Consider the following 21,387-nt stretch of genomic DNA (forward strand, 5'->3'; position numbering starts at 1 on the left):
GTCAGTCAACAAGATCAGTGATCCCTGCTATGTAGAGGTTTTAATCAATCGAAAGCGTCTAACCATGGAGATTGGTTGTGGATCAGCGGAGAGCGTTATTCTAGAAGAGCTGTATTTGAGAAATTTCAAAAGCTGTGAGCTGCAGCGATGCAACCTTGTTGTTATTGACGGAAACAAATTGAATGTAGTTGGAAGAATTTGTATTGACGTACAGCTCGCTGGGAACCGGAAACAGCTAACCATGGTTGTTTTACGGTGCAAGAACAATTTCATCCCTCTGGTTGGCCGTACATGGCTGGACGAATTCTATTTAGGATGGCGAAACACATTTAACAATCCTCCGTTGATGGTTGGGAACATTGACGTGACTGACGAGCAAACAGTTGTCGATGAAGTAATGAGTAAGTTTCCGACGATTTTCACCAAAGATTTTTCTAGTCCGATAGTTGGTTATAAAGGAGAGTTAATCTTGAAGGAAGATACATTCTTTTTTAAAAAAGCCTATTAGGTTCCGTTGCGTTTGAGACAGCAAGTTGTCGATTATTTGTTAGATTTGGAAAAGCAAAAAGTTATCACACCAGTTGAAGCCAGCGAATGTCAAAAAGGATAAAAATATTCGTTTGATGATAGACTGCAAAGTATCTATCAATAAAGTTTTGCTTCCAAATACGTACCCTTTGCCTGTTGCTCAGGATCTTTTTGCTACACTTTCGGGTTCAAAAATTTTCTGCTCGTTGGACTTGGAGGGTGCTTATACTCAGCTACTTTTGACCGATCGTTCGAAGAGGTTCATGGTAATAAATACCATCAAGGGCCTCTATACATACAACAGACTCCCACAGGGAGCTTCGTCTAGCGCTGCAATGTTTCAAAAGGTCATGGACCAAGTACTTTGTGGTTTGGAGAACGTTACAGTTTATTTGGACGACCTGCTGATAGCGGGAGAAAACTTCAACGAGTGCAAGAAGAAACTTTTTGTGGTTTTAGAAAGGCTAACTAAAGCCAACATAAAGGTAAATCTAAAGAAATGCAAATTTTTTGTAACGCGTTTGCCTTATTTGGGGCATGTTTTAACGGACAAGGGATTGCTTCCCTGTCCTGATAAAGTTAAAACTATTCGTGAAGCAAAAGCTCCACGGAACGTTTCAGAACTAAAGGCGTTTTTGGGACTTGTAACTTTTTATTTGAAGTTCATTCCAAATTTATCATCTCGCATCAGCTGCCTTTACAACCTTTTGAAGAAAGACGTGACGTATTGTTGGACTGACAACTGTGAATAAGCATTCAATGATTGTAAAGGATTTCTTTTAAACCCAAACCTTTTGGAATATTTTGACCCGTATAAGCCAGTTGTTGTAATAACAGATGCCTGTAGCTATGGATTAGGAGGTGTAATTGCACATTTGGTTGAGGACGAGGAGAAACCAATATGCTTTACCTCTTTTGCTTTAAACAGTGCCCAGAAAAAGTACCCTATATTGCATCTCGAGGCGTTAGCAGTTGTGAGCACCGTAAAGAAATTTCATAAATTCCTTTACGGCATGCATTTTACTATCTGCACCTATCTCCCATAACACGGTAGATCACCTTGACGTAGTGTGTTGCGGTGTAAGATATACCAAACAGAGCCCTAGCCTAATCTATTCTTCTAGCTAGGGCAATAAGTTGTGGTAATTAAGGATTCATCGTATTTAGTCCTCGCTACCAACAGCAGTCTCAGAAATAAAACATAATTAATGTTACCTTGCAGACAGTTGAAAGCCTCGAATTCCTCTTGTTTGAAGCTAAACTGTATGCAGCGGAAACAACTTTTCAAGCAATTAGTTAAAAAACCTCGGTACCCGGTCCTAGGCTAAACTGACTGCTGTAAAAATCGAGTTAGGGGTTTAAATACGTACTAACTCTTCTTGAACTGGTGAACAATGGTAGTGAGAGGAACACACGGAAGTTCTTATTACTGAACAAATTCTCTTGCTTGAAATGGTCTTGTAGACAGAGCTGATTTTCTTACCCAACGGCAAAATCCTGGGGGGTGCCCCGTAGAATCGGACGACTTTCTGTAACCTGGGCCAGTCTATTACGGATGGATGACCACCATTCAACTCCGACAATTTTGTAACCTTTTTGAAAAATCCACCATACCATCCGGAGAGCAATGGACAAGCAGAGCGAACAGTTCGATTGGTAAAAGACGTTTTGAAAAAGTTTACGCTGGATTCGGAGATCAGAAGTTTAGATGTTGAAGAACAAATTGCTTATTTTTTTTATCAAACTTTCGCAACATTTGCTTAGACAACAAAGGCCAATTTTCTTCAGAAAGATTACTGTCTTATAAGCCAAAAACTTTGATGGACCTAATTAATCCTAAGAACAATTTAAGAAACCACTTGACTAACTCGCATGATGATTCTGGTTTTACTAATACGCAAGTAAAAAATAAAAAGCCTGACGCATTTACTAAGCTCAAGAATGGAGATCAGATTTTCTACAAAAACATTAACCCAACAGACATCAGAAGATGGTTGCCAGCCACATTTTTAAAACAGGTTTCTGATGCTACTTCCAGATTTCTCTTGGGGGAAGGATAGTGTTGGCGCATAAGCGTCAGCTCTTCTAACTCTCGCCGTAAAGGAACTTTAATGTTCCCACATGAGAGTTCAGCGACCCCAATGCATGATCCAGCACTCATTTTGTCGCCAGTAAGAAATCCAGAAGCAGCACCAGTTTCGTCATCTGTAGAAGCACCACTTTTGTCGTCGTCATCGAATGTTTTGTCACCGATTTCGGTGAGACGTAGTAACGAATTAGGAACAAGAAGTAAAAGGAGACGGAATGAAGAAGAATCCGAATCCGACGACCAATCTACTCAAGATTTCGAATTTTATGGCTACCCAGCCGATTCTTTTGTTTTCTCTAGTGTAGAACCACAGGAAGATCGCCAAAGGAAGGCAAAAATGCGCGTTGTGAACTGCCCATGCGAAATTTCCATATCTTTATTTCAGTTTTTCATTATTTACTCAACTTTATTATGATTTTCGCATAAGGAAATAATCATATAAACCCGTCGGAAACTGTAACGAACGTGACTGAAGGAATGAAGAAAATCCATCTAACCGTTTTTCAGTTATGCGGATACGAACACAGACCATTTCATTTTTATTATATAGATTATCCCTCCCCTTGACATTTCGGAGACCAGTAGGACAAAATGTTAATTAAATATTTGTATCGGCCTAATTAGGATAAATCTCATTAAAACACCACTACCCCCACTATAGGTGCTACCTCCACTAATTTTACATTTCAATAGCCCAACATCAAACCTCACCAGGAAAACTTCACAATATGCTATGAAACCTATATGTAGACGATGTCCTGGCACGTGTCTGCTATCTGATACTAATAACATTCTAAATAATAATAAAATTCTTTACATGAATTCCAGCTTCTTCTTCAAAAAAGATACATCCCGACGACTTAACTTCGGCTCCTAACTAGGCTCCTAGTTACTTAGCCAACAAAATAATACAGCAACAGTTCGCTAACTTCAGACCCAGAGGCTCATGGCGGCGAAGCCTCAATAAAGAAATAAAAGATGTCGACCGAAATCTAACCTGGCAACAGGTTAAAGCGATAGCCGGGCAACGCTCAGGATGGAGATCTTTCAAGTCAGCCCTTTGCACCACCGGAGGTGTACAGGATCCATAAGTAAGTAAGTAAAGTTCGCTAACTGGGCGCTTTTTACCTGGACTGTTTTTTTTTACCCTGGCGTTTGCTAACTGGGCCAAAGCCCAGTTAAAAAGCAGTTATCCGTCAAAAATCAACAAAGACTCGGTGACAAGGGAATTCTGAATGGTATATTCTTCAAGCTTCATGTAAAACATGATCACAACAATGCATCGCGAATTCCCATTTCCCACGTCAGCCCAGTTGAAAAGCGGCGTTCTTAACTGGGCTGGTGTTTTGGGACAGTTAGCGAACGGTTGCTGTATCAACTTTGATATAATATCCTATTATATTGTTATTCATTTCACTACATATTTATAAAACCTCTTCATGTTTTTAAAAAGTATTAAAAATTCAACAGGTCAGCCCAGAATCACAATTCTCATGCTAAAATAAGTCACCTGTCAAATTTTCAGCTAGTTCGGATAAAATTTCTAGGTGGCTCAAGTCGATGTTTACCCTGAAGGCTGTTGTTCTACAAAAAAAGGAATGATATTTTTCCGTAGTACAAATACTAAGATCTCTAGCAAACATATCGAGAAACACAATGTTTCAAGATTATAAACATGTCATGAATATATCCATTTATTCAGAATACATTTTCGAATTTTTTCAGATTTTTCGTTCTAGAATATAAATCATTACATAGATCTATGAAACCAATTACATATTCTGGCATCAATAAATACCGCAATAGAACCGCTAAGAAGTATTAGGAAATAACTCAAAATCTTAAAACTCATGAACGATTCAAATCTATCGTGAACTGAAACGCACCCAACTTAGCACCAAAAACTATATGACTGAGTGAATTCATCCATTTGAATCAACGTAGGTTTTCTATTGTTCTCCTTTTTTGAAAATAGTGAATTGACGTTTGTCACTTAAAACAATGGCGCGCGTGTGAACAATAAATTGCCCCCACAATGAATTTAAACGCTTTTTGAAGCGGAATTATTGTTTGGCAAAAAAGTGAAACGATGCGATTTAGCTTGAAAAAACTCAGGCGTGATGCATTTCTTCAAATTCGCAAACGAGTATGCTCGCGCCGAATTGACTCGATGATTGAGATGTATGAATTATTTTACCAACACTGCCGATAAGTCTTCATAAACTTCATTCCTTACTTATTCAAGCTACTGCAGACCTTCAAGATTTTCCAAAACACTTCCCACCGTATAAGAATTGTTGAATATTTTTACATCGATAAGTATCTTAGGAAACTTCCGGAGGAATTCCTGGAATAATTTCCTGTGGAATTCCTTGACAAACTTTCAGAGGTTTGATGGAGCAACTTCCGGAGGAATACCTGGAGGAACTTCCGCAGGAATTCATGAAGGCACTCCAGCAGGAATTCCTAAAAGAACTGCCGTAGGAATTCCTTTAGGGACTTCTGCAGGAATTCAATTCCTGGAGGAACTTCCGCAGGAATTCCTGGAGGTGCTTGAGGTGATATTCCAAAGAATTTATGATGCATGAAATAAGTGATTCCATTTACAACATTTTCAAATTATTTTAGGCATTCGGGATTCTCCAAAGCGTCCTGAAGATTAGATCTTTAGTTCTATGTTAGACCTGTGTGTCACTAAGATATGTTGTCGCCGCTGATTATTTTCTTATGAATTCCTGGAGGAACTTTCGGAATAATTTCCGGAGGAACTGTTAAGTATTTAGACGTACTAAACAGTATGTTATGTACTTACACCACTTCAGATTACTTTGCATGTTCTTAGCCATAAATTCTTTCCTAGGTTTTGGATTTCTATCGATACCGATTATTATGAGGATATATCTGGCTCATCGGAAACTGTTTGGAAGAACCATAACAGTAATCGAGAATTGTTTTTTTAGTATGGCATAATGTGCTTTCATGAGTGGAAATCGAGTTGTATAGACTCATGGAGAGTTCACATTTACCGTGAGTTGCAGCAATATTGAAATGATATTGCCAGAATTATTGCTTATAATTAGTAATAACAAATCGTTAATAATTGGGAACACATAAAATTCAATTTAGGTTTAGTAAAGACTGTGAGATGGAATTAGAATCCATAGATTTATGCAACAATCACTGCGTTAATCGAAGCAAACTAATCGATTATCTCGATTGTTGAGATGTAGACAATCGATTAAAATTTACTCGATTATTGAGCTTGGTCATCGATTGATCTATTAATCGATCGATAATCGGACATCTCTGTTTGCTGTAAAATCACTACATTATGAGAATATTATTTCATATTGTAACCCAAATATCAAATATCTCTATCAGCGTGTAGAAAATGATTCTGTTGAAAATTTCTTCTTCTTCTTCTTATTGGCATTAAATCCCCACACTGGGACAGAGCCGCCTCGCAGCTTAGTGTTCATTAAGCACTTCCACAGTTATTAACTGCGAGGTTTCTAAGCCATGTTACCATTTTTGCATTCGTATATCATGAGGCTAACACGATGATACTTTTATGCCCAGGGAAGTCGAGACAATTTCCAATCCGAAAATTGCCTAGACCGGCACCGGGAATCGAACCCAGCCACCCTCAGCATGGTCTTGCTTTGTAGCCGCGCGTCTTACCGCACGGCTAAGGAGGGCCCCTGTTGAAAATTTATTGGTATTAAATCGCATTGATGATGTTACCTAATCAATTACAAAATTCATTTTGTCCATGATCAACGTCCCAAATTCTTTATCAGAAACGGCTTCGAACTAAAAATTCCAGATTGTTGTCTGGCCTAGCCCAATGAGCGTCCCGAAGTGCTAGCGTGATTGGCATCGATTGGTCTAATAATACTTGTGTACCTGACTTTATCTGTTTCCAATAAGGATGACGCTGGCCAAGGCACGTGTTTTATGATTAGCCAATATCATCAATTATCCGGCGGTGTCGATTACCGTCAAGTGCTGATAATAATAAACGATGAAGACTATTGACATATTGTTGGCGAAATAATCTTGGCAATTGATTCTTATACCACTTTACATTAGATTTCATGAGGTGCTTTACACTTAACAGCAACCAGCCGGATGTTACTTTTATATGGATTTTTTTAGTCTGCTATCTTAAAATGTTTGTCCTTCTGCTTTTATGAAAAATCTATTTTATCTGGACAGTAGCATACGACTGAAGAGCAATATATACAGGTACAGGTACCGCAGTGAATGAACCGTACCAAAAAATGATGATTTACATCGGATAATTGAAAAATGTGGAAAGCTTTCGTGCAAGCAATATGTTCCACCTGAAATCCCGCAGATCGCTTATTCAAACTACCGGAAACCACTTAACACCTTATCTCATTACACCGTGTCAAGACACCAGAGAGACGGCGGCGGTGGTTGTAGTTACTCGCACATATATTCATTAGACTGCTCTGGGTATACTTGACTGAGACCGTCAACGATGACTACCATTTATTTAGCAGTGCATTGGCTTTGTTATCAGTGCTTTCAGCCGGTCGATGAAGAATTCTATGATATGATGAATGATATACATACATACAACTTGGCTCATTATCAGTCACGCTTTTTAAATTACAATTGAGTAATTGAAACATGACAAAGTACGTAATGAGTAACATCTTCTGAATAACGAATCACATTATAAATCTAGGTAAATATAGTTCAAATTATTACGGCAAGTAAAACCATGTTCAACCTTTGTTGATCTTACTTTCCACAACATTACTCGTAGACTAGAAGCAAATGAAGTAGAAGCTCTGTGTTAGAAGTGTTGTTACAGTTCTTCAAATGAAAAGTTACTACGTAATAGTAAAGATATTGGCAACGATGAGTGATATGGAAGCATGGTACCTAGCTGTTGTAGTTTTGCATCTTTACCAGAAACAATCGTCTGCTCTCCGGTGAGGTATGTATTTTGTAAAAGTACTGCATATTAACTAGAGGCATCTATCATAGAGTTGATAAATATGGTGGTCGACCACAATAGCATGTGCACTGATTATTATTATATAGGGGAACTGCTCCGTTTTCCATCTCATTGAACATATATTCATCTCATCGCGAAACAAAGAATTACGGCACCAATTTCATTGCTTCTTTTTGTTAACTTGCGTGCTCACTGGTGAAAAAAATCACAAAAATAAGAAACAAATCGAATTCCTTTTTGTTGCGTTGTTTCTAGTGGGATGAATATCGAAGCTATGAGATGAAGTCCAGGAACAGTAACCCTATGATCTGTTCCTCAACTTTTTCTAACTAACAAAAGGTGAACCAGCCAAGAGCTGAAAGCCTCTTCAATAAAGAAGAGAAAAAAACTTTTTCTAGCTAGACGAAAAAGACTCATATAGATACCAAAACTTCGGATCAAAATAAACACAATGAAGTCGCTTTTTTACGCGGGGAATGCGTCAATAAAAAAATCCAGGGAAAACCTACTCCGACCTACATAATTAAAAATTCTGAAAATTACACGCTATGGACTTCACGCCATTTTCGCTTCAGAGTCAACAGGAATTTCGTAATCGCTCTACCCACCTCATTGCACGTGTTCTCGTTCTTGCACATTTGTTGTACGACGCTTATATTACGAGCACTGCTTGCTGAGATCCCACTTTGTTCTGTCTTCTTCGAATCGTGGACAGTCAAAAATTATGTGTTCCGGTGTCTTCTCGCAGTTCGGACTAAAGGAAGGACTCTGCGTGTCCGAATCTGTACAGATACTTCCTGAAACATCAATGGCCCGATAGGAATTGCGTCCGGTAGATGTTGACTTCCCCGTGCCTTCCCCGTGACTTCCTTTCGAACTACATACTATACTATTTCAATAGAAGTTTTATGGGAGCTATTCATACTATGACACAAACCGCATCCATCAATATCGTCCGATACGCTATTGAGCCGTGTTAGATTTGGTCCTCGTGATAACTCCAGTCACCCAGACGGTAACTCCGTATCAGAGTATTGACGTGGATACGCTGGCCAGGAGTTTCCTCTTACTGCTACTAATCGCCGAGCTGTGATCGCTTTAGCTGCCTTCTCGCAAGTATAATCGAAGTGCCTGTTGAGCCGATCGTCGATCATCATCGGTCAAGGTTTCACGTCTAACGTTAGTAGTGGTTAGTGGTTTCCTCTTCTCTTTTGCTTCTTGGCTGCTTCAGCTGCTTCGACGACTAACTGGGTGGCGTTAACAATAGACCTACTCTTCCGAAACACGAACTGCAACGGGTTATCAACCGTTTTCGTCTTCTGTGTGGATCGCCGCCGGTTAAGAATGACCCTCTCCAGAAGTTTACCCTCCCAAATAGATCCCCGAGTAACTTCCCAGTCAACACTAGATCGTATATGATACCGTATAAGATGTTAAAGTGAAGGCGATCCTTCGTCTATGCACTGCTGCATTGTGGTGCGAAACATATCCTGCATCGTCGTTTTCAAGACCAGATTGATATATCATCTATTGATATCATCTATTGATATATCATCTATATCATCTAGTCTCGGAGCCTTATTGGTTTTTAGGCTTGTTGCTGCCATGACCAGTTCCTGATTAGAGACACCGGGTTCATCCGTACTGCTGGTAATGGCCTCACTGGCGACGGCCAGACTGTTGATTCGTGATGTGAAAACAGGCGCAGCTACATTCACTATAAACACAGGCCCAGAGCCGTAGCTTGGACTCCCAGCGCCCTTGGCGAAACCGTTATTGGACGCCCCTTACTTACATGCATGTTCAAAACAAATGGCATGATAGGAGCTGTTTTTCTTTTATTATCAACATTTTTTGCGTGGTGGATTTAATAAATGTTTGCTTTATGAATTCCATAAAAATGGTCAGAACATTTCTAAAAATCCTTTTTATAGAAATTTCAACAATTTTCTTAAGGATTAAATAAACCTACGCAAATAAAAAAAAACTAGATCCAGTAGTGCGTGTCGGTAACACAAAATCCAGACTTCCTTGTTGTGAATTCACGCACTAGTGGATCTAGCTAGGCCAATAAAATTCATCTCAATTGTGCCGATCAGTGGTTGGATCACTTTCGGACGTAGTCGCAACAAGAAGAACCCTACTTTGAAGTGGATTGAAAGACCTTCGGAATCGCCATTAGACCTTGGTCGGTGGTTTGAAAGAACTACTCTACTCGCTTTCTGTGAAATTTTGAAAAGTAATTTAAAGATTGGGTTTCTTTTCTAACATACAACAGTTGCAACTTCGGACAAGTAAAAAAGCATCGTCCTGATTCTTCAGACTGAGATAGCTAATTCAACTTGAAGAGAATTAGTGTAAGGTAAGAATAGCGATTTGACCAAGTCGTATAAAAAAAGACAACTTCGGGCCTATTCGAATTAAATATATCAATTCCTAGAGTAGGCCTATCGGTGGTTTGGTGGCATTGGTTGAATTGGTTAGGCCAATAAATTTTCTTCCTTATACAATTGTCTGTTTAAATGAATCGAAAATTTCACAGGATCAAATGCGATCGTTATGGTCCGAATTTTTCTCAAATTAAAACAAACTCCCTATCACTACATCCGAGTATCTATTACTTGGAAACGGCTTAGATTTCTTAATCACGAACAAAAATTATACGCGTTTTTTTAAAATCTACATTATGTTTGCCTTTGGTGTGTTGAAGTCCTAGGGCTTCTTACCCATAAACTTGTTCCAAGCTTCTCTTAATTTATATTTCCTGTTCATTTCCTTTTTCATCAAGTAAATCATAAAAAGTAGACGGAAAGTAGACCAGTTAACTGGTGGAATTAAATGGACAGTACTTAATTCGTCTTAGACGGTTTAATACATTCCACTAAAAGAGCTTAATATATTTTTCATAAAAAGAAGTCAGTGAAGATGCTCCCTGAGCCTATGTTCTGTTACCTGTATCAATTATTGACGAAAAAAGTCCTTTCGAAAATAAGTCAAACGGTTGATTGCGGATGTAGTCCCCGAGGGAAATGTCTGTTAAAAGCTTGAATCTGAAACACTTTGAACCGATAAAATAGAGAATTTATCAAGGTATTTTACATGGTTTGATTTTAGCCGATTGAGACCCTCAGCATCAATAAAACAATGAATTACCCTCACCAAACAAATTACAAACAAATCGAAGAAAATTAAAGTGGTATCCATCCAACCGCGTAAAAAAAACCTTGATGAGATTTGTCATCATTCTGGATTTCGGCGCCCCCTAAAGGCCTGGCGCCCTTGGCGGGGGTCAACCTGGTCAAGCACACGCTACGGCGCTGCACAGGCCTGTGCTCTTCTTTTTCAACGTCGTTGCGGGCGTTCTGCATCCTCCTTCTTGCTCGGAGACATCTGCAACGAAGTTTGGCGATTATTCCTTTCTACCAGTAGATGGTCCGATGGGCATAATGCCCAACAAAGGAATTATGCTGAATAAGCTATGTTTTAGTTGAAGAAGCCAATGTTTAAATCAATCCGCTTCCAATGTTTGTTGGGCGTGGCCATACCTTTATCGGCATGGTTGTAACGCAGGCTAAGTCAATGCTACAACCAGCTCACCCGGACGCAGATTTAGCAGATTGTGCTAGAATCGCATTACTTTTACAACCACAAATGCTTCTGTCTTCTACTTCCGCCCCTTGGTACTGTACTTACTTGATTCCGTCTGTACCCTTCCTCCGACACAATATCGGACCGCATGATGGTCGCTATGCGTAGGGTCCTCGATAAAGCAGGACTACAGAAGTAACATCTAAATATGATGGATTATCTGTCTTCATTTCGATATGTGCTCTTCGAACCTTCATTATAACTAAATCTACATGAAACCTAGCAAGTGCCTATAATAGACTTCAATCTTTAGGATTAATGCAACGGTTGCCCCACTCTACAGTAATGACGACTGGCCTCCTGTCGATATGCTCTTCTGTTATCTTATCCAGCATCTGGTTGAACTGATCAATCGTCCAACGCGGTGTTGCGTAGCTGCTAAATTTATAGACACCGTTGTTTTTGGCGATGACGAAACCTTCAGCTCCACAAGACAACATTTTTTTTAGTAAGGGTATCTTCCTACTGTACAAATTCCAGCTTCATCTGTTACCTAATTACCGTTTCCTGGTAGGATCCGGTATATGGTTCAGAGACGAACGCAACGGCACACTTCGAATCCCTCGCTGATTGTCACAGCAAGTGCTGCGCTGTATCACAGTGGTTGAGGTTAATTTGTATCACGTCCACATCTTCTAAGATCCTCTTCACATCTTCTAAGAAGTTTCGACCAATCTGGGCCCTTACAGCTCCGGGCCAAATGGCAAAACTCTTGGCACCTTCTTAGTCGGATTGTTATGTTGACGTCATCCATCTCGAATCGCTCATTCATTGCGCTAATTACATTACCTGCCGTGGTAATGTCGTCCAGGTCCACGTATTAGTGACTTGTTTCAGGCGCCAAAGCTTTAACCTGCGATCTATCGCCCACAAACTTCTCCGTTAACTCCTTGTATGATGAGCTCTTTTTCTACGAGTCCTTTTTCAGTTCAAAGATCATGTCACCTGCTTGTGTACACCTGATTCTCTGCATGCCGACGTCAAAGTCCTTTAGATCCGGTTCTGTCCTCAGATATTGTACGCAGGACCTACAGATACCCTTCCTCGGTAATCTTCACGACAAGCGCCACGCCCTTCTTCATCACGCTACTTTTGGTGACTTTTTGTCACTCGTTTATTTTGCTGCGACTCTTCTTCGTCTTCCTTTAGACCACCTGCCAAAGAATTCCTCTGTTGCCGTCGCCGGCTTGTTCCGGCTGTGCGGTGACCATTTGTTTGAACAGAGCCTCCTTTTGTTTTTGGAGCCTTCTACTCGTCTCCTGGCAAAGATCTCCGGCATGGAGACCGGAGCGTTCTAGCTTCTCTTTTCCGTTATTTCAAGGTCCTCCAGGAATCAATCCAGGCGTTTCCGTTAACCGTGCGCTAATGAAATGGCGTTTTTTGCTGTAGCCAATTTGTTCTTGGATACTTCTGCTCTCTGCGTCAGATTGTTCTTATTCGTCATGGCTGACCCGACGGCTTTTCGGATCTTCAACATCACCTTTGCCTGTTGAGATAGTCGCCTGTTGTGAACCCATAGGTCCCTATGTAAACAGTGACGTCCATCACAAAACAGATAGGCATCATAGAACAAACTGCAAATTTCAAAGTAGGCTTTTTGTGTATCAACAATCGACGAACGGCACTGCAGTATATTAAAGGCGAAAGAAAGAGACAGCAAAGCATGCGATGCTGCGCTGTCTAATGCGCGTTGTTCTGTAAAGCTTGACTTCCACCGCTAGGTTCGCTTGCGTACCAAAATTATGGAAAGACCACATTTCACGGCAAAAATGCCAATATTTTATTTGCGTTCATGCAAGGGTTCACTCCAGTGCCTTCGAACCAGCTTAAATCAGGAATGCTACATCTGAATCTTGTGTCTACCAGAATTATGAACAGGTTTTGAGCGTTACTGGAGGCCTGTCAGGTTGTTTATCTGGAAGGAGGCAGTCGAGCTATTAGCCTGCTTGCCATTTCAAAAAGGTGCCTCTCTTTCTTACTCAGAAAACAGAATAGTTCGACCGTCAGTTTACAGGCTCCAGAAAACTTTAGAAAACGAAAAGTTAACTATTTAACGTAAGCTCTGAACCCCTGGGCCGATTTTAACCAAATCTGGTACACAATTTCTTTACAAAAGTATCACTTTCTCTATGGGGCGGGAGAGTTATTGAAAAAGGGGAGGTTATGGACGGGGTGTTACTATTTTGGAAACGAGCCATTCAGTGTAACTTTCATCTCTCAGAAATTTAAACCAAATTTGGTACATACATTCGCTACACTGCGGAGTCGATTATATTGGACATGGGATGGTCACTAGGAAAACGGGCAGGGCGGGGAAGAGGGGTATTGTTAAGAAAACGATCAATTATATAGAAGGGTAATTTTGACAATAGGGAGGGTGGGCGGTAAGGGTATTGTTTAAAAAATAAAAATAAATCAGTGTAACTTCTGAATGCCTGGACAAATTTCAACCAAATTTGAAACACACATTCTCAATCCTGAGAGGAAGAGAAGACGGTAGAGTTGTCAAGAAACGAGAGAGGGGGTGGAGGGAGGAATACTGTTTAGAAAACGAACAATTGAGTGTTGCTTCCCTGGACTGTTTTAAACCAAATTTGGAATACATACTACTACATACTGTACTAAGGAGACGATTAAATGGTAAAAAAGAAGAGAGACGGTAAAAATGAACGAGAAACAGGAAAAAGGAGAGGATACAAAAAAGGAAAGAAGCGTTTTCAACCTTTCGTAGTATCAAGCCCAACGACATTCGACCAAATGGCCTAATACCATGTAAGACAGAAAAACAAACCGGTACAGTCACCATATTGAGAAATTATATGCCCGCCAGCTGCATCTATGTACCGATCTATCTTTCTGACAATCTATTGGGTCATTCCATACCAAGTAACCGAATCCTTGTAATCGATTTAAAATCCGTTTTTTATAATTGGACATCCCTTTGCAAATGGGAGAACCCCCGGTTTTTGACGATTTGTAAAAAACATATTTTTGAATGGCTCATATCTCGGTATATTTTAAAGCTACAAATAACTCCTCTGCAAATGCTGGCAAATGCTGGGTAAAGCGTACCATTGGTACTTCGCGTACCTGAAGGAATAAAATAGACCCCATCTCGCGGTCCTTAGCCTCTTACCCAGCAACTCCTATCCCTACCTCCCCGTGGTGCTGGCCGGGATACGAGCAACCTTAGGGAAGATCGGGTAACCAACCCCGGTGGGAACTATGGTCGTATGCAGACAGGGAAGGGGGGTTTGCTCCTCTCCGGAGGTGCAAATCTTATTGAGCGTCTGTTCTCCATGTCAGGATCGGCTCACAACAGCGTCTGTTCTCCATGTTAAGGGCGGCTGATCATCGTCCGAGTGCCAGCGAGGGACTCTAAGTGAAACTGTGCACCATGGTCCACCGGAAATAAGGAGGAATGGTCCTCAGGAAATTTAGGGGGTTTGGTGTCAGGCCCTGCAAGCCAGCCTTTAAAAAATCATAAGCAACGAACAATCAACAAGAGAGTACGGACCGGAACCATCAGCGAAGACCACTGCGACGAAAAGGGACTAGCGATTGGAAACTCGGTTCGTGGAACTGCAAATCTCTCAACTTCATCGGGAGCACACGCATACTCGCCGATGTGCTCAAGGACCGTGGATTCGGCATCGTAGCGCTGCAGGAGGTTTGTTGGAATGGATCAATGGTGCGAACGTTTAGAGGTAATCATACCATCTACCAGAGCTGCGGCAACACACACGAGCTGGGAACAGCTTTCATAGTGATGGGCGATATGCAAAGGCGTGTGATCGGGTGGTGGCCGATCAATGAAAGAATGTGCAGGTTGAGGATCAAAGGCCGGTTCTTCAACTTCAGCATAATCAACGTCCATAGCCCACACTCCGGAAGCATTGATGATGATAAGGACGCATTCTACGCGCAGCTGGAACGTGAGTACGACAGCTGCCCAAGCCACGACGTCAAAATCATCATAGGAGATTTGAACGCTCAGGTTGGCCAAGAGGAGGAGTTTAGACCGACTATTGGAAAGTTCAGCGCTCACCGGCTGACGAACGAAAACGGCCTACGACTAATTGATTTCGCCGCCTCCAAGAATATGGCCATTCGCAGCACCTACTTCCAACACAGCCTCCCGTATCGGTACACCTGGAGATCACTCTGACCACTATCTGGTGATGGTTAAACTGCGCCCTAAACTATCCGTCATCAACAATGTTCGGTACCGACGACCGCCGCGGTACGACCTAGAGCGACTGAAGCAACCTGATGTCGCCACTGCATACGCGCAGCATCTCGAGGCAGCGTTGCCGGAAGAGGGTGAGCTCGATGGGACCCCTCTTGAGGACTGCTGGAATACAGTCAAAGCAGCCATTAACGACGCAGCGGAGAACAACGTCGGGTATATGGGACGAAGTCGACGGAACGATTGGTTCGACGAAGAGTGCAGACAGATTCTGGAGTAGAAGGACGCAACGCGGGCGGTTGCGCTGCAGCAAGTTACCCGGCAGATCGTGGAACGTTATAGACGGAAGCGGAGACAGCAGACCCGCCTTTTCCAGGAGAAGAAACGCCGCCTGGAAGAAGCGGAGTGCGAGGAGATGGAACAGCTGTGCCGTTCTCAAGATACACGCAAGTTCTATCAGAAGCTCAATGCATCCCGCAAAGGCTTCGTGTCGCGAGCCGAAATGTGCCGGGATAAGGATGGGAGCATCTTGACGGACGAACGTGTGGTGATCGAAAGGTGGAAGCAGCACTACGAGGAACATCTGAATGGCGCTGAGAGTACAGGCAGTGAAAGTCAAGGCAGCGGAGGAGATGACTACGTCAGTTCAGCGGACGATGGAAGCCAACCAGCCCCCACCTTGAGGGAAGTTAAGGATGCCATTCAACAGCTAAAGACCAATAAAGCAGCTGGTAAGGATGGTATCGGAGCTGAGCTCATCAAGATGGGCCCGGAAGAGCTGGCCACTTGCCTGCACAAACTGATAGTCAGAATCTGGGAAACCGAACAGCTACCGGAGGAGTGGAAGGAAGGGTTATATGCCCCATCTACAAGAAAGGCGACAAACTGGAGTGTGAGAACTTCCGAGCGATCACCATCCTTAATGCCGCCTACAAAGTGAAATCCCAGATCATCTTCCGTCGTCTGTCACCATTAGTGAACGAGTTCGTGGGAAGTTATCAAGCCGGCTTCGTTGACGGCCGCTCGACAACGGACCAGAGCTGTACTGTGCGACAAATCCTGCAAGAATGCCGTGAATACCAGGTCCCAACGCACCATCTGTTCGTTGATTTCAAGGCGGCATACGACAGTATAGGCCGCGTAGGGCTATGGAAAAATATGGACGAGAAACGCTTCCTGGGAAGCTTATCAGACTGATCAAAGCAACGGTGGATGGTGTGCAAAACTGTGTGAAGATTTCGGGCGAACACTCCAGTTCGTTCGAATCGCACCGGGGACTAAGACAAGGTGATGGACTTTCGTGCCTGTTGTTCAACATTGCGCTAGAAGGTGTCATGCGGAGAGCCGGGTGTAACAGCCGGGGTACGATTTTCAACAGATCCAGTCAATTTATTTGCTTCGCGGATGACATGGACATTGTCGGCCGAACATTTGCAAAGGTGGCAGAATTGTACACCCGCCTGAAACGTGAAGCAACAAAAGTTGGACTGGTGGTGAATGCGTCAAAGACAAAGTACATGCTTGTGGGCGGAACCGAGCGCGACAGGGCCCGCCTGGGAAGCAGTGTTACGATAGACGGGGATACCTTCGAGGTGGTCGAGGAATTCGTCTACCTCGGATCCTTGCTAACGGCTGACAACAACGTTAGTCGTGAAATACGAAGGCGCATCATCTGTGGAAGTCGGGCCTACTTCAGGCTCCAGAAGAAACTGCGGTCGAAAAGTATTCGCCACCGCACCAAATGTGTCATGTACAAGACGCTTATAAGACCGGTTATCCTCTACGGACATGAAACATGGACAATGCTCGAGGAGGACTTGCAAGCACTCGGAGTATTCGAGAGACGGGTGCTTAGGACCATCTTTGGCGGTGTGCAAGAAGACGGTGTGTGGCGGCGAAGAATGAACCATGAGCTCGCCCAACTCTACGGCGAACCCAGTATCCAGAAGGTAGCTAAAGCCGGAAGGGTACGATGGGCAGTACATGTTGCAAGAATGCCGGACAGCAACCCTGCAAAGATGGTGTTCGCTTCCGATCCGGCAGGTACGAGACGGCGTGGAGCGCAGCGAGCGAGATGGGCAGACCAGGTGCAAAATGACTTGGCGAGCGTGGGGCGTGTCCGAGGATGGAGAGATGCGGCCTCGTGTATTGTGGCGTCAAATTGTTGATTCAGTGTTATCTGTTTAGATGTTAACTAAATAAATGAAATGAACTCCTCTGAATTTTGAATAGAATTTTTCAAGCTTGTCAGGAAAAATATCGATTTTGGGCAGAAGTGTTGCCAACTATGTTGATTTTGCGTTTCAAATAACACATTTTATTTTTCTACCAATGAGTATATTTGTATTGAAAAATAGCACCAGCATCGTGTTCTCTAAGCCATATAAACCATATGAAAAAAATGTTTATTCTGCCAGCACTGCTAAACTATGTGAACCAATCATTTAACTGAGAGTTATTTCAAACAGAGATGCATCCTGAACAGAACATGAGCCAAGAGCGCGCCTTGGTGTTCTAAGTTTTGAACTCTGAACATAGTTCAGTGTGCACTGGGTTGGTACGCAAGCAAAACGATCATGGTAACTAAGATTCCTTAGATTTGGAACTATGCAGAAACATACGAGCATGCTTGATTTCTATCCGTTAGATGCCCACGTGTTCCATTGCTAGCCAAAAAATGAGTAGCATGCCGTCGCTTGAGTTTGTTTTCCTAGGATACAAGTTGCTAAGTTAGGTCAGTGCTCTTGAACAGTGTGCAGTGTTCAGAACTTTTTGAACACGAACACGCGTTCTCGTGTTCAGATGCATCTCTGATTTCAAAATTATCAATGTCATAGGCCTGGGAAACTAATCAGAGTTACTCGAAATCATTTCTCAAAGTAAAAATCCGTACAAGAAGGAAAAAAGGTTTTGCCCTCTTACAACCATAGGCTGCCCGATAGTGCTAGCAGAAACATTGATTTTTTGCATATGGTTTGAACAATCAATCTTCGGAGTTCAGTGCGTGTTGACTCTTGTTTCGAGCAGCAGAACGATCGCGCGATTTGCCGAAATATTGTGTTCTGCATTACGCGGCCGTCAGTGCCTGTTTTGTCGTGTTTCTGATCAGTAAGCAGTTAGTTCGCGCGGCAGAGTGAGTAAACAATTGGTGCGTGATCGGACGTGTTTCAGGTAGGATTTAGAACATTAGTAAAATCCGAGTTTTTGGTTTTGTTTTCAATGTTCGGTGAATAAGTGTGCGGTTGAACGTGTTTTGTATATAATGCGAAACATTTGTAAGATCCAGGTTACTTTGTCCTCCTTTGGACGGTTCGTAAGAAAATTGATGAATATTGAATATATTTTACTAATTTTTCAGCATATACTGTTATTGACAAACGCTCTATATTGTCGAATAGAGCTCCCTATTATTCATCTTACCCACTAACAATAATTTTCCTTCCCGAGACATCTATGAAGGTAGTATGGGTTCCCTGCATCTTCACTAGTAGATGTTGAACTAATATTCCTTCCCTTCCTTCCGTGATTGTAAGGACGTGGCCAGGTATACAACTGCTACTGTATAGGAAAATGTACTAATCCCAAGTACCAATTTACGACAATATACAGTAGACTAGCTTTATGTACCAGGCCTTGCTCGGAATTGCCAGATTGGTTTGCAATTTTCTTTTAAAATCGGAAAATGATAAAACCAATTGGTTAACAGGGTAATTTTGTTTACTTATTCATACTTTATCATTTGATTAAAAGAAGGCTTTTGGAAACATTGACTGATTTTGAAGAAGGGATCGTGAGTTTGAAAAGCCTTATTTTTCTAAAGAAGGAAAAACATCCATTGATGCCATATTCCGGGCAAACGCATATTTTTAAAGAAGGAATCACACCCACCATTGCCTTATTCCGGGCAAATGCCTACTTTTGAAGAAGCAATCACATCCACCATCCAGAAGGAAACCCATTAATCATTGCTTTTCACTGAGCATACCATTATTCCGATGAAGGGTAACAATTATCATTGTTTTATACCCAGCAAATGCTTGCTTTCTATGCAAGATTTTTCTGATGCTGTTCTTAATTATCCCAAATGTCCTTCATGTCGAATGACCTTAGGCCAAATAATGTTATGTTTGGCCTGCTACATTCAGGGATATGTCATTTTCAGGGAATCGGGAATGGTATCGGGAAGTATCATTTTTGGGAAATATCATTTTCGTTAAAGTCATTTTTGGGGAAATGTTATTACCGGGAAAATGTTATTGTCAAGGATTTGCATTTTTAAGGAACTCGAGCTATTTGTTTTCGGAGCATTGTACAATGTCAAAGAACCTCGGATGTACTAAATAAGAGGGATTTTAGTCGTCGTTTTCTAAACAATACCCAACCCCAATAACCCCCCCTCCCATTCCAAAAGTCCCTCCCAGCCTCTATATAATAGTTTCCTTTGGGTAGAGATTACGTGTTTACGTGTTTAGTTTGAATTGACCCATGCGATAAAAAGGTATACTAAACTGTATACAATCCCTCTCATTCAACTATGACACTTCTACCCAGTCTGATATAGTCTACCTTAGACAGATAATATGGTTCCAAATTTGGTGGACATCGATAAATGGGTTCAGAAGTCATACTGAATTGATCGATAACTAAACAATACCCCTCTCCCACATCCTCCCCCTTTTAAAATGACTTAATCATATCCACTAAAATCTCTCCCTTATGGCAGACAATATTTGATACAAATTTGGTTCAAATCGGTCATGAGGCTTAAGATTCACATTGAGTTGATCGATTTCTAAACAATATACCTCCCCACACTCCCTCCCCTTTTCGAAGAGCATGCAAAACCCACCTATCGTCCCTCTGTAAGATAAAGAGTTTGTGTTCAAAATTTAGTTAAATGCGGCCAAAGGGTTCAGAATTTACACTAAGCAATACCCCTCCCCCACACCCTTCCCCTTTTCCAAAAAGCAGGCTTAACCCCCCTTGAGTCCCCTCCTTAAGATAAAGAATTTGTGTTCCAAATTTGGTTGAAATCGCCCAAGGGATTCAGAATTTACACTGAGTTGATCGATAACTAAGAAATACAACTCCCCCCACACGCTCCCCCTTGTCCAAAGAGCATGCTTAACCCCATATCGTCCCCTCCTTACGATAAAGAATGTGTGTTCCAAATTTGGTTGAAATCAGCCAAGGGGTTCAGAAGCTACACTGAGTTGATCGATAACTAAGCAATACCCCTCCCCCAACACCCTCTCCCTTCTCCAAAGAGCATGCTTAACCCCCTATCGTCCCCTCTGTAAGATAAAGAATTTGTGTTCCAAATTTGGTTGAAATCGGCCCAAGGGTTCAGAATTTACACTGAGTTGATCGATAACTAAGCAATACCTTTCCTCCCACACCCTTCCCTTTTCCAAAGAGCGTGCTTAACCCCCCTATCGTCGTCTCCTTAAGATAAAGAATGTGTGTTCCCAATTTGGTTAAAATCGGTAAATGGGTTTAGAAGTTATGCTGGAACATACATACAAACATACAAACATTGAGTTTTAGATAGATACATAGATAGATTGCTCAATTGAGCATTGTATAGCCACCCACGATTTGTACAATCACATATGCAATGCTATGCTATGGTTTGAACAATCAATCTTCGAAGCGTTATAACATTTTTTGTTGTCGTTCCAGCATCGTATCTTTTTCAGCAAAGTTTATATTATTCATATTATGATATATTCAAGCTATTCAAATCATAAACATTTACAATTACTAGATGTTTGACAAATCCTGGTCGTTATCTTCAAAAAATCATCACTAAGATTCCATAACTAGATTCCACCGCAAGTCTTTATATTTTATTTTTTTATGAATTGATGCTTATTTCTCAAAGCAAAAAATTCCAAAGCACTAACAATGGTAACTAAAAGTTTTCTGGATATAATTTTC

At 41.6% G+C, this 21,387-nt stretch overlaps 1 protein-coding gene across 3 annotated transcripts in view; it reads right to left on the reverse strand.

The window, feature by feature from the left end:
* The window catches only part of LOC134226119 (unconventional myosin IC), a 146,748-nt gene that overhangs the window by 35,263 nt on the left and 90,098 nt on the right, over nucleotides 1–21,387 (reverse strand). The window lies entirely within an intron of this gene.

Source organism: Armigeres subalbatus, chromosome 3 (genome assembly GCF_024139115.2).
Source record: "Armigeres subalbatus isolate Guangzhou_Male chromosome 3, GZ_Asu_2, whole genome shotgun sequence".
In the NCBI taxonomy this organism is placed as follows: Eukaryota; Metazoa; Arthropoda; class Insecta; order Diptera; family Culicidae; genus Armigeres; species Armigeres subalbatus.